The sequence below is a fragment of the Mytilus californianus genome, unplaced genomic scaffold (assembly GCF_021869535.1).
Source record: "Mytilus californianus isolate M0D057914Y unplaced genomic scaffold, xbMytCali1.0.p SCAF_20, whole genome shotgun sequence".
NCBI classification, from domain to species: Eukaryota; Metazoa; Mollusca; class Bivalvia; order Mytilida; family Mytilidae; genus Mytilus; species Mytilus californianus.
In genome coordinates this window covers 1,496,822-1,507,674 of record NW_026262669.1, presented here as the reverse complement: position 1 = coordinate 1,507,674, position 10,853 = coordinate 1,496,822, and the positions used below count along the sequence as shown (strand labels likewise).

Here is a 10,853-nt window from a genome sequence, read left to right as displayed (position 1 = left end):
GACGTCATTGCCGCCGTTGACGCCGGAAACAGCATACCTATGTCTTGCTTTTTGACTCCGTCAAGTCAAGACAAAAAGTACCTACAAATATGGGAGATAACTCATTAAACTCTAGGAGTAGTTATCTGGAATAGCTGTGAATTGGATGGAGAGTTGTCTCATTGTCACCAATTTCACATCTTCTTATATCTATATACCTATAATAGGATGGTAGAGTGTAAGGGCAGGAGTAAAACAATATGCCCCCCCCCCCCCCCCCCCCCAACTGAAAGGGCATAAAAATAGATTTAAACCAATGGCAGCTGATTGTTCTCACAAGTCACATCAAAGTCTTACATTAAACACCTAGTACATGTATTAACTAAGACCATTTAGGGGGGAACTGTAGGCCTATGAAATTTGAATGTAATCAACATATCTGGTTTAAGAGAATAAATCTTTACAACTGGCTCTCCCCCCTCTTTCTGTCTCTCTTTAAACATAATTGTATTACTACATATTTTTTTGTCAATAAGTGTTTCCAAGTTCCTCAGATCAACAGAATCCATTCTTCTGCTTCAGTTGATTTCTAAATTAACAAGCACGCTTTGTCTACAAATAGAAAATAAAATTTCATTCAAAACGAACTAAAATTCACAAAATAATATATATAATGTTGATGTCAGAAGATATTTACATTTTATCCATATATGGGGTAACCAGGAGACAGAGGCTAAAGAAATTCTTCATATAAAGCAGTTCAGAATTGTATTAGATCTTATGGCATCTTAAGTATGAAATGCCACCATTGTACTTACATTTTAAAATTTGTTTAAAATAAACATGTCAATATTTTCCATGGATTAAAAATTTTCATTTAACCAAATATTTGATGGATAAGGACAATATGCCTTCAAACTAGTTTAACCCTGCCACACTCTGTATGTGCCTGTAATTCAGTGGTTAATGTTTGTTGCTGTGTTACATATTTGTTTTGTTCATTATTTTGGACATGAATTAGGCAGTTTGTTTTCTCGATTGAATTTTTTTACAATTTTCATTTTTTGGCCCATTTATATCTGACTATGCAGTATGGGTTTTACTCATTTTTGAAGGCAGAATTGTGACCTATAGCTGTTAATTTATATGTCATTTGGTTTCTTGTGGAGAGTTTTCAAAATTGCAATCATACCACATCTTCATATTTTTATATCTGTAATTAGGTATTGTATTATTATAGAAGCAATAAACTAGAACTGTTCATTATCTTTAATGTTACCTTATATGAAACAAGGATTTAATGTTACCGTCAACATACATACCTTAAAGTTGGTATTATTTTACATCCAGGTCCTACTTTCCTTTGATTTTCCTTCAGTAAATCATTTACGTGTTTTCAAAATATCCAGGATAACTGAAAAAAAATTGAATCCATCAACTGTGATAGTTTTAAACACTTATTGAAGGCCTGTATGTTGACCAATAGTTGTTAACTTATATATCTTTTAGTCTCTGGTGGAGTCAGTTGTCTCATTGGCAATTATACCACATCTTATTTCGATATCTATACATGTATATGGAATTTAGTCAATTAATCAACATCTAATCATAGCAGTTAATACAGATAAATTAGATACAATATTGCTAAAGTGACATATAGGTCCAATGGGCCAGATGTAAATATCAAATTGCTATGTATATACATGTAATTGTTTAGATGTATGTTATGATACACATGTCACTATAATAAATAATAACTTATAACTTACTAATACATAATATTTTATCTAATAAATATACATGTATATTAACATAGCATAATAATACTTCTTAATTTACTAGGCTAATTCTCGTGAATTTTTATAGTTTTTTTATTTTTAGTTTATGCATGATTTTTTTTTCAACCTATGAATTCTTATTTGTAATACATATTTTGGTCATAACTGTTAATTGTGACCTGTGAAGCAGGAACTGTGTACCCTTCCTATTCTTTCAGGAGCACCATTGTTAAAATTCTCCATTTTGTTGGGTTGATATTAGGGGTCATCCATAATTGTCAACCATTTTCCAAAGTGTACAAAACATACACTTTTTCAGACCCCCTACCCTCCCTTAAAAAGTGTACATCAACCATTTTCAGATTTCAAGACAAGATTCAATCGTTCTTAAAAAAAATTAAGATCCTGTCTATTATAGTTTAGTTTAATATAGAAATTTGTATTGAAAATAAACTGAAACATATCTGACTGTTTTATTTGATAAATAAAAAAAAGCGTACTTTAAAAATGTTGATTTTTTAACCCCCTCCCCCCAAGTGTATGTTTTGTACACTTTGGAAAATGGTTGACAATTATGGATGACCCTTTACTCAATCTGGTTTTCTGGTTAGTGTCAGATTGCTCCCTTAGAAATTTATCCCTTTTCTACACTAAAACAGAATATCAATGAATATTTTTGGTGCCCCATGTTAATTATCTTGTGGACTTATGTAATACTATATCCAGACGTGAATTTATACATCAAAATCATAACTACTCAAATGAAATGACTATACATCTACTATATGTACCTTATGCATATTTACCTTGTCTTTTGAATGTTAAAGCTTCATGCAGATCTGGTTGTGATGTTCCTCATCTGGGAGATTAATCAGTATATAATCATTCTTCCTTTTTACAAGGATAGGTTGTTGGCATATCTCTCAATCCCAAACCTGGAGAACCAGAGACAAGTTTTATTTCCTTTAGATCAATTGCAGACCAAGGCTGACGAGTCAAATCTACCAAAAATTTCATATCAGAGTTTTCTTCTCCTAGACATCCTTTCAAGGCTGATGACCATCATTCAGCCGGCTATTTAACCCATAACTGGGGCAAGGTTGATGAGTGCTAGGGATGTCCGCACGTTGATCGGCCTACACACTTCATCTCTAGGGTCCTTGCTACTCCGAGATCCTCTACAGTTAAGCCTAGGACACTAGATCCTAGTTACCATGTGCTGTCACGGGGAGGCACTGTAGAAGTCTTGTTAGTGTAGAGGCTATGTACTGGAAGGAAAGACTTACGCACTCAGCTTTCTTTTCACCTATGAATATAAGCTATCCAGCGGCAGTGTAAGAGTCTATGACTCCCAACCACACTAGACGCATACACAAACCTGTGGTAACACCACCAGCACACAAAAAAAAAGGGGTCATTATTTCAAATTTAGAAAAAAGGTTATTTATTTAAATTTAGAAAAAGAAATGGTTATTTATTCAAATTTAAAAAAAGAAATGGTTATTTATTCAAATTTAATAAAAACGAAGGTTTATTTATTTATAATTTTAAAAAAGGAATGATTATTTATTTAAATTTGAAAAAGGAAGGTTTATTTATTTAAATTTAGAAAAAGGAATGGTTATTTATCTAAAAACTATAAAAGGAATTATTTATTTAAAATCCAGAAAAGAAAGTGTTATTTATTTTAATCCAGAAAAGAAAGTGTTATTTATTTTAATTCAGAAAAGGGAAGTGTTCATTATTTTGAAATTTATAATGCATTTCATCCAAAAGTACAGGGTTATTTGTACTTCACAAACTTTAAAGCAACTAAACAGTATCAGAACAGTGTGAAATTACAACACCAACACATTACTTACTTCCCCTCCTTACCCAGCAACTTCATCTCTATTACACTAGGCCATGGGGTAGCCCTCCCCGACCTCCAAGCCCTTAAATACACTGGACTCTCATGGGTTAACCCTCCCCAACCCCAAGCCCTTAAAAACAAGTCCCTGGATTCCCATGGGGTAACCCTCCCTGACACCAAACCCTTAAAAAAAGTCCCTGGACTCCCATGGGGTAACCCTCCCTGACACCAAACCCTTAAAAAAAAGTCCCTGGACTCCCATGGGGTAACACTCCCAGACCCCCAATCCCTTAAAACAAGTCCCTGGACTCCCATGGGGTAACCCTTCCCGACCCCCATCCCTTAAAAACAAGTCCCTGGACTCCCATGGGGTAACCCTCCCCGACCCCAATCCCTTAAAAACAAGTCCCTGGACTCCCATGGGGTAACCCTCCCCGACCCCCATCCCTTAAAAACAAGATCCTGGACTCCCATGGGGTAATCCTCCTTGACCCCCAATCCCATAAAAACAAGTCCCTGGACTCCCATGGGGTAACCCTCCCTGACCCCCAAGCCCTTAAAAACAAGTCCCTGGACCCCCATGCCCTTAAAAATAAGTCCCTGGACTTGTTTTGGGTTAACTATCCTCTACCCCCTTGCCCTTAAATACAAGTGCCTGGAGTCTCACTCTCCCTTTCATCAGACCCCTAGGCTTCTCCTCCAAGACCTCTGAGCTCTTAAATTCCAGTTCCTGGACGTTGCCTCATTCCACCCAACCTGCTCCAAAGCTGAGTCCCAGGTCAACTATATATAAAGCTGTTGCTATGTGGGGCGAGGGGATAATTAAAGAAAACGAAGAAGAAAACATCAGCAAGCCAGTATAAACTTTACCTTTTATTCTATCCATACAGTGTTAATGGTTGTGGGTATCATGCTAAGTGAACGTGCTTGGGTATTGTGATTGGGTATGGTGATTGGGTATTGTGATTAGGTATCGTGATGGGGTATAGTGATTGGGTATGGTGATTGGGTATGGTAATTGGGTATGGTGATTGGGTATTGTGATGGGGTATAGTGATTGGGTATCGTGATTGGGTTTTGTGATTGGGTTTTGTGATTGGGTTTCATGTCTAGTTTATAGATAATGTTCTACTGACTTGCTAGTGTTCAATTTTTAAACATTTTAAAAAAAAGTAAGTAATGTATTCATGTTGCAATCATACCCTTTAATAATGCAGTATTGTTAAATTCAAGTTGTTGGAAGTCCAAATCTCAGTGAAACACTGAAAATTAAAATTTTCAAACTAATTTAGTTATTGTGAGCTAAATTTTGATATCTAAATTTAGGAAATGGAATGGTTATTTATTCAAATTTGGAAAAAATGAACAGTTATTTATTTTAATTCAGAAAAAGATAATTACTTAGTTATGTCTTTAAAAAAGCATTTTTACTCTTTATCAACAATTACATGGATATATTTTAATGCTTCTTTAATAAATTTTAGTGATTTGTTTGAAATTTAATAAAAAAAAAATTAAAAATTGCCAAATTTTGTTTGAAATCTAACAAATTTTGTTTTTATCGTTAAAATTAAATAAATTTTGGTGATTTTGTTTAAAATTTAATAAATTTTGATGTTTTTACTCAAAATATTTAAAAGGAAAGTTCCCGTGAAAATAATGTATCCATTACTTCCATCACGACATAATTCAATTCCACCTTCCCATGAAAATAATGTATCCATTACTTCATCACGATATAATTCAATTCCGCCTTCCCATGAAAATAATGTATCCATTACTTCATCACGATATAATTCAATTCCGCCTTCCCATGAAAATAATGTATCCATTACTTCCATCACGATATAATTCAATTCCGCCTTCCCATGAAAATAATGTATCCATTACTTCCATCACGATATAATTCAATTCCGCCTTCCCATGAAAATAATGTATCCATTACTTCATCACGTTTTCATCAAAATCCTGATGATGTTCTGTGTTTCTCAACCACTATCCAGTCTATCAGAAACATTCTGAAATTAAACTGAAGAAAGGATTAAAATACCTGAAAAAAAACTATTAATTATTATACATATTTATTACAGTGTTTTTTTTTTTTTTTTTTTTTTTTTAAATTTTTTTTTTTTTTTTTTTTTTTATATAAAAGTAGAATGTTTGTCACCATCAAATTATCAGAGACCATCTTTCCAACACATTACTTCAAATTAAAATTAAATATATTGCAGGTTACTTTTGATATTAATTAACAAACATGAAATAATAAAAACGAATTTTATGTTATTTTTTATCACAAATCTGCAATGTTTTGTGTTTGAATCAGTCCCAATAAAAAATCTCAATGAAATGTTACTTTCAGCTTTCAGGGAAAAAACTACTGACCAAAATATTAAAAAAGTATAGACTTGCATAAAATACCAAGTAATGTGAGGAAACCAATCGTATGCAGGAAAAGCTCAGTTGTAGTGACATTTATTCTCAGTATTACTAGTGACAGATAAGTACTGAAACTTGTACTAACAAGAGATCTAAACACCTCTACAAATATAACCTTCACTGGACAATTGTAAGTTCTAAAATAAAACAAGTATGGATGCATGCAGCCAGATAAAGCAGAGGTATCTACTGCACCAACTGTAGGGAAAAATGATTTTTTACCAGTGTATATGTCATTATGTTTTACTTTACTGTACTGTCAACTCCAAGAACTTTTTTTGTTGGTGACTGTCATATTTCTTTGCTTGTGTGATTTTTTTGTGTGTGAATTTTTTGTGTGTGAATTCGTTGTGTGTGAATTTTTAGTGTGTGAATTTTTTGTGTGTGAATTCGTTGTGTGTGAATTTTTAGTGTGTGAATTTTTTGTGTGTGAATTTTTAGTGTGTGAATTTTTAAGTCAGTTGTGTTGTATGTTTACACAATTTTGGCTCCTCCGTCGTAATTATTGTAATGTTAACCAATTATGTCAATAAAAAAAAAAATGTAAGGCAAACACCACTGGTTTTCAATTTGTTTAGGTTGTCATCATGGAGTGGACCATTTGACTTAACCAGGTTTTATAGATTCCCCCTTTTTGAATTTACCATGAAGTCTATGTAAATAGATATGGCACTATGGGATGATTTTTAAGGTCATATTCAAAGAGGATACCCTCAAGGTTGATCAAGGATGTCAAGGTCAGAGTCATGCCCTTCAGAACGATGTTCATAATACATCTATACTAAAAAAAATACCTATAAATAACTGGTCTGAAGAAAAAGTTATGAAAATTAAAAAAAAAAAAAATTATGAAAGCTAAAGACAAAACAAAAATTGAATAAATTCATTAATATTGACTTTAAAATCTACTGGAACAGTTATACATTTAATCTGACTCTAAATTTGACATTAACCAATTTTTCTTTAAATAGTAAATTTTTCCTAGCTCAGAAATACCAAACTGTTCTGAAAATTACTAGAATTATAAACATTCCTAAATAACTTCCCTCCACAGAACAGTACACAATACCCTTAAGATATCTGTCTCTCTGCTCTCTATTATTATCTCATTCATACATTCATTCACACATCTTCCAGACAACCTATTTAGGAAGTATCATGTTAGTTATCCCACCCAGGTTAGTTCTTGATACTTTGTGAATAAAATGGTTTTATATTGATGTACTAGACATGGAGGGATGATTAAACAAGAAGTTTCATTTACCAGGTTTCCAGGTGTAAGGTGCATTAAGAGCTAATTAAGAAAGGTGTCATTTTATTTTACATTTTACAAAATAGTTTAGAAAAAATCCAAAAAAAATAAGTCATGTTTATCAAAAAGAAAAAGATATTGTAAGATGGCAACGATAACTGGGAGAACATAAACATCTGACCTTTCTAAACCTTATCTCTAAGACCTTGGGATTTTGAGACTTTTCTGATCTCAATCATTTACTGATTCATTTCAGTTGTACATTGTCACTACATCTTCTATATAGTTTTTTTTTCCACAAAACAGATCTCGTCTTGCTGATAATTTGTAAATTCTTTTAAAATTTCTCTCTCTCTATAATATAGTTTTTATTCTATCTCTCTATAATATAGTTTTTATTCTATCTCTCTATAATTATATAGTTTTTATTCTATCTCTCTATAATATAGTTTTTATTCTATCTCTCTATAATATAGTTTTTATTCTATCTCTCTATAATTATATAGTTTTTATTCTATCTCTCTATAATATAGTTTTTATTCTATCTCTCTATAATATAGTTTTTATTCTATCTCTCTATAATATAGTTTTTATTCTATCTCTTTATAATATAGTTTTTATTCTATCTCTCTATAATATAGTTTTTATTCTATCTATTTATAATTTATAGTTTATTCTATCTATTTATAATTCATAGTTTTTTGTATCTATAAATAGTATATGTCCAAAATATGGTAAAAAAAAAAGGTCATTAAAAGGGAAACAACACCAAAAAATGTTGACTGACAAAGATTGATGATCGGTACCAAATTTCTGCTGTGATTTTTTTTTCAAAGTCTGATCCATATCAAATTTGAAGGTGTGCGTAACTGATAAAGTCAGGTGTGTTGAGTTCAATGATGATGTCATGTGATAATTACAAGTTTTACCTTGGGTATAGTGAAATCCCGAATTCGCACCGAAATGACTAGTGATTCCGAATGTTTTTGCTGTACAAAATTAATACTCTATTTCTATGATTACTGTACATATGAAGGTCTCTGATATCCTAATGATGATAACATACTACAACAACATTATACATCTACCTTTGGTAACATACAATGTCTGACTTAAAAATTGTATTAAACAATCATGCTTTTATTTACACATATATACATATATATACAAAGAAAGTAAGGGTAGAGTACTTGGGTAGAGGGGGGGGGGGGGACTCAGGGAGTAAGACTAAGGGCAGGTTTACTTCTATCTTTTTATAGTTTTCATTTTTGCCAGAGAATTCCTAACCTGTTATGACCTATTAAAAGACCAAACCGTCAATGAAGTGTTCAAGATACAATCATCACTAAAACATCACCCAACCAATCAATCAATACCATCAGTCATTCATTTATTACTTGTCAGGTAATTTGGGGGCAACTGGCCAAAAGTGACAAAACTTAACAAAAATACAAATTTGAACCTACTCTTCTCAACGACACACAATACTAAGCTGAAACATCCGACACCTCAAATTGTACCCTCTAAAAGTCCTCCAAAAACCATTCAGACCATGACTCTCCATGAAATGCCTCCTGAACCAAACTCTCCTCATAGCTGCTCTGCCATCCTCATCCCAAATCACAACTCTATCCTGCTCACTAGTAAAGACCTCGTCATCCTCTAGAGACAGCTCCTCCACATCACTTACACCTTCTTCTAAATCCAAAGGACCACAGCAAGGTAAAACCCTGGAGATTACATACTGCATCTGCAGATTTCGACCCTCACTTTCCAAGTTTGCGCCAAACATCTGCAGAGTCTCATCATCACTCTCCAACCTGTGTCTTACCTCACCACAATCCTCGGATAGGGCCTCCACCTCCTCTGAAACCTCAAGAACTCTCCTCTCCAAATCCTCCCAAAACTCATCAGCCTGCTGCTGCTCCTGTTCCCAGGTTGAGAAAAGGTCAGCATCATCTGTGTCGAAGACCAACTCATGTCCCTCTACCTCCTCAAACACCGCTGTATCATTTTCAACAGTGTCATCCAAAGTAGAAATGACTTCTACCTCAAATGGCATTGCTGAAAACAATGCAACACGGGGTGCTTCCACCAAACACTGCTCGGGGTCAGCAGCCCTTGGTAGCTCAGGAGACTCTACCACAGGGGAAGGAACATGCTCATCACGACACAAACCTTGAACCTGGGGTGAACTACTCTCTGGCTCAACACATGGTCTAACCGAGGGACCATACGGACACAGACCTACTAAGTCGACGAGCTCTCTCACCATACATAGTATACCAATCATTTTTCTTGCTTTTTTTGTCGTTTTGTCTGAAAATACAGAAAAGTAAAATGATCTTAGTTATGCTTGTTAATTAATAGACAACAATACGTTACAATAAAATGCTTCGCTGAGCACAGCCTGATACGACCCCAGTAGTCGAACCCTGAACAGTTGGTGCAAGTTTGGACACAACATTAAAGCTTGATACTGTCTGAATTTGGATTGTGATCAAATTTTTGAAATAATATAGGTTTCTAACAAAAAATAAATGTGGTGAAAGATCTTTAAAAATTTGAAATGGGTAGAAACATTTGTATTTATTTTCAATTGAAGATTTCTTGCTATTGTGCAATACTGTGCAATTGAAGATTTATTGCTTTGGTGCAATATTGTGCTATTGCACAATAGTGTGAAATAGAAGATTTCTTGCTATTGCACAATACTGTGCAATTTAAGATTTCTTGCTAATGCATAAGTTATATATATATAGCACGCCTTTTACGAATTAACTTATTTAAATCACGAAAAGCGTAGCTTTGAGTGGATTAAATATGTTAATGAGTAAGGCGTTTCTATATATGATTTGTATCATTAATGGGCTATGATACATGTTAAAGGTTAAACCCTAAACAATAAAACTTTTCTGCACTTTTAGATATCATACGTCAATAAAATAAAATTTATTCTATGATTATTTGCCATCAAAACATAAAAAAAGACTTGTAGTTTCAAAGGACGTTGTGATAAAAAGGAAACATATCCCTAATACCAATTATGAAGGTAAATCAAAATGTTCTTTCATTCCCCAAAACTGGGGAAGATCAGTTAATTGATTGTGTGTTGAATTCACGTAAGGTCCAGGGACAAATGTTTGAAGCTTGTTCAATATACGAAAATAGAATTTAATGTGGGGGGGGGGTATGTTTTCTATTCTTCTAAAAAGATATTCTGATCCTCAATTTGATGAAAAGTTTTTTTTATTCTGGTCAAGCAGATGACAAAAAAAATAAAATTCTGAATCCAGATTTTCCCCATAACTTATAGTGTTAAATATTGAAACTAGAGGCTCTAAAGAGCCTATGTCGCTCACCTTGGTCTATGCGCAAGCAGCATATTAAACAAAGGACACAAATTATAAACGAGAATAAAATTCATGATAAAATTGTGTTTTGGTCATGATGATGTGTTTGTCAATCTTACTTTACTGAACATTCTTGCTGTTTACAATTTTCTTTATCTATAAGGAACTTTGCTCAGAAGTTTCATAGGAAAACATTTTGT

General features: G+C 33.3%; 1 long non-coding RNA gene across 1 annotated transcript; it reads right to left on the bottom strand.

The window, feature by feature from the left end:
- Positions 1-260: 260 nt before the first annotated feature.
- LOC127731680 (uncharacterized) lies at positions 261-3,171 on the bottom strand. The gene is made up of 3 exons (XR_007995684.1): positions 2,564-3,171; positions 1,302-1,393; positions 261-591 (listed from the first exon to the last, which is right to left on the bottom strand). It is a non-coding gene; the product is annotated as an uncharacterized LOC127731680 (long non-coding RNA).
- Positions 3,172-10,853: the final 7,682 nt, after the last annotated feature.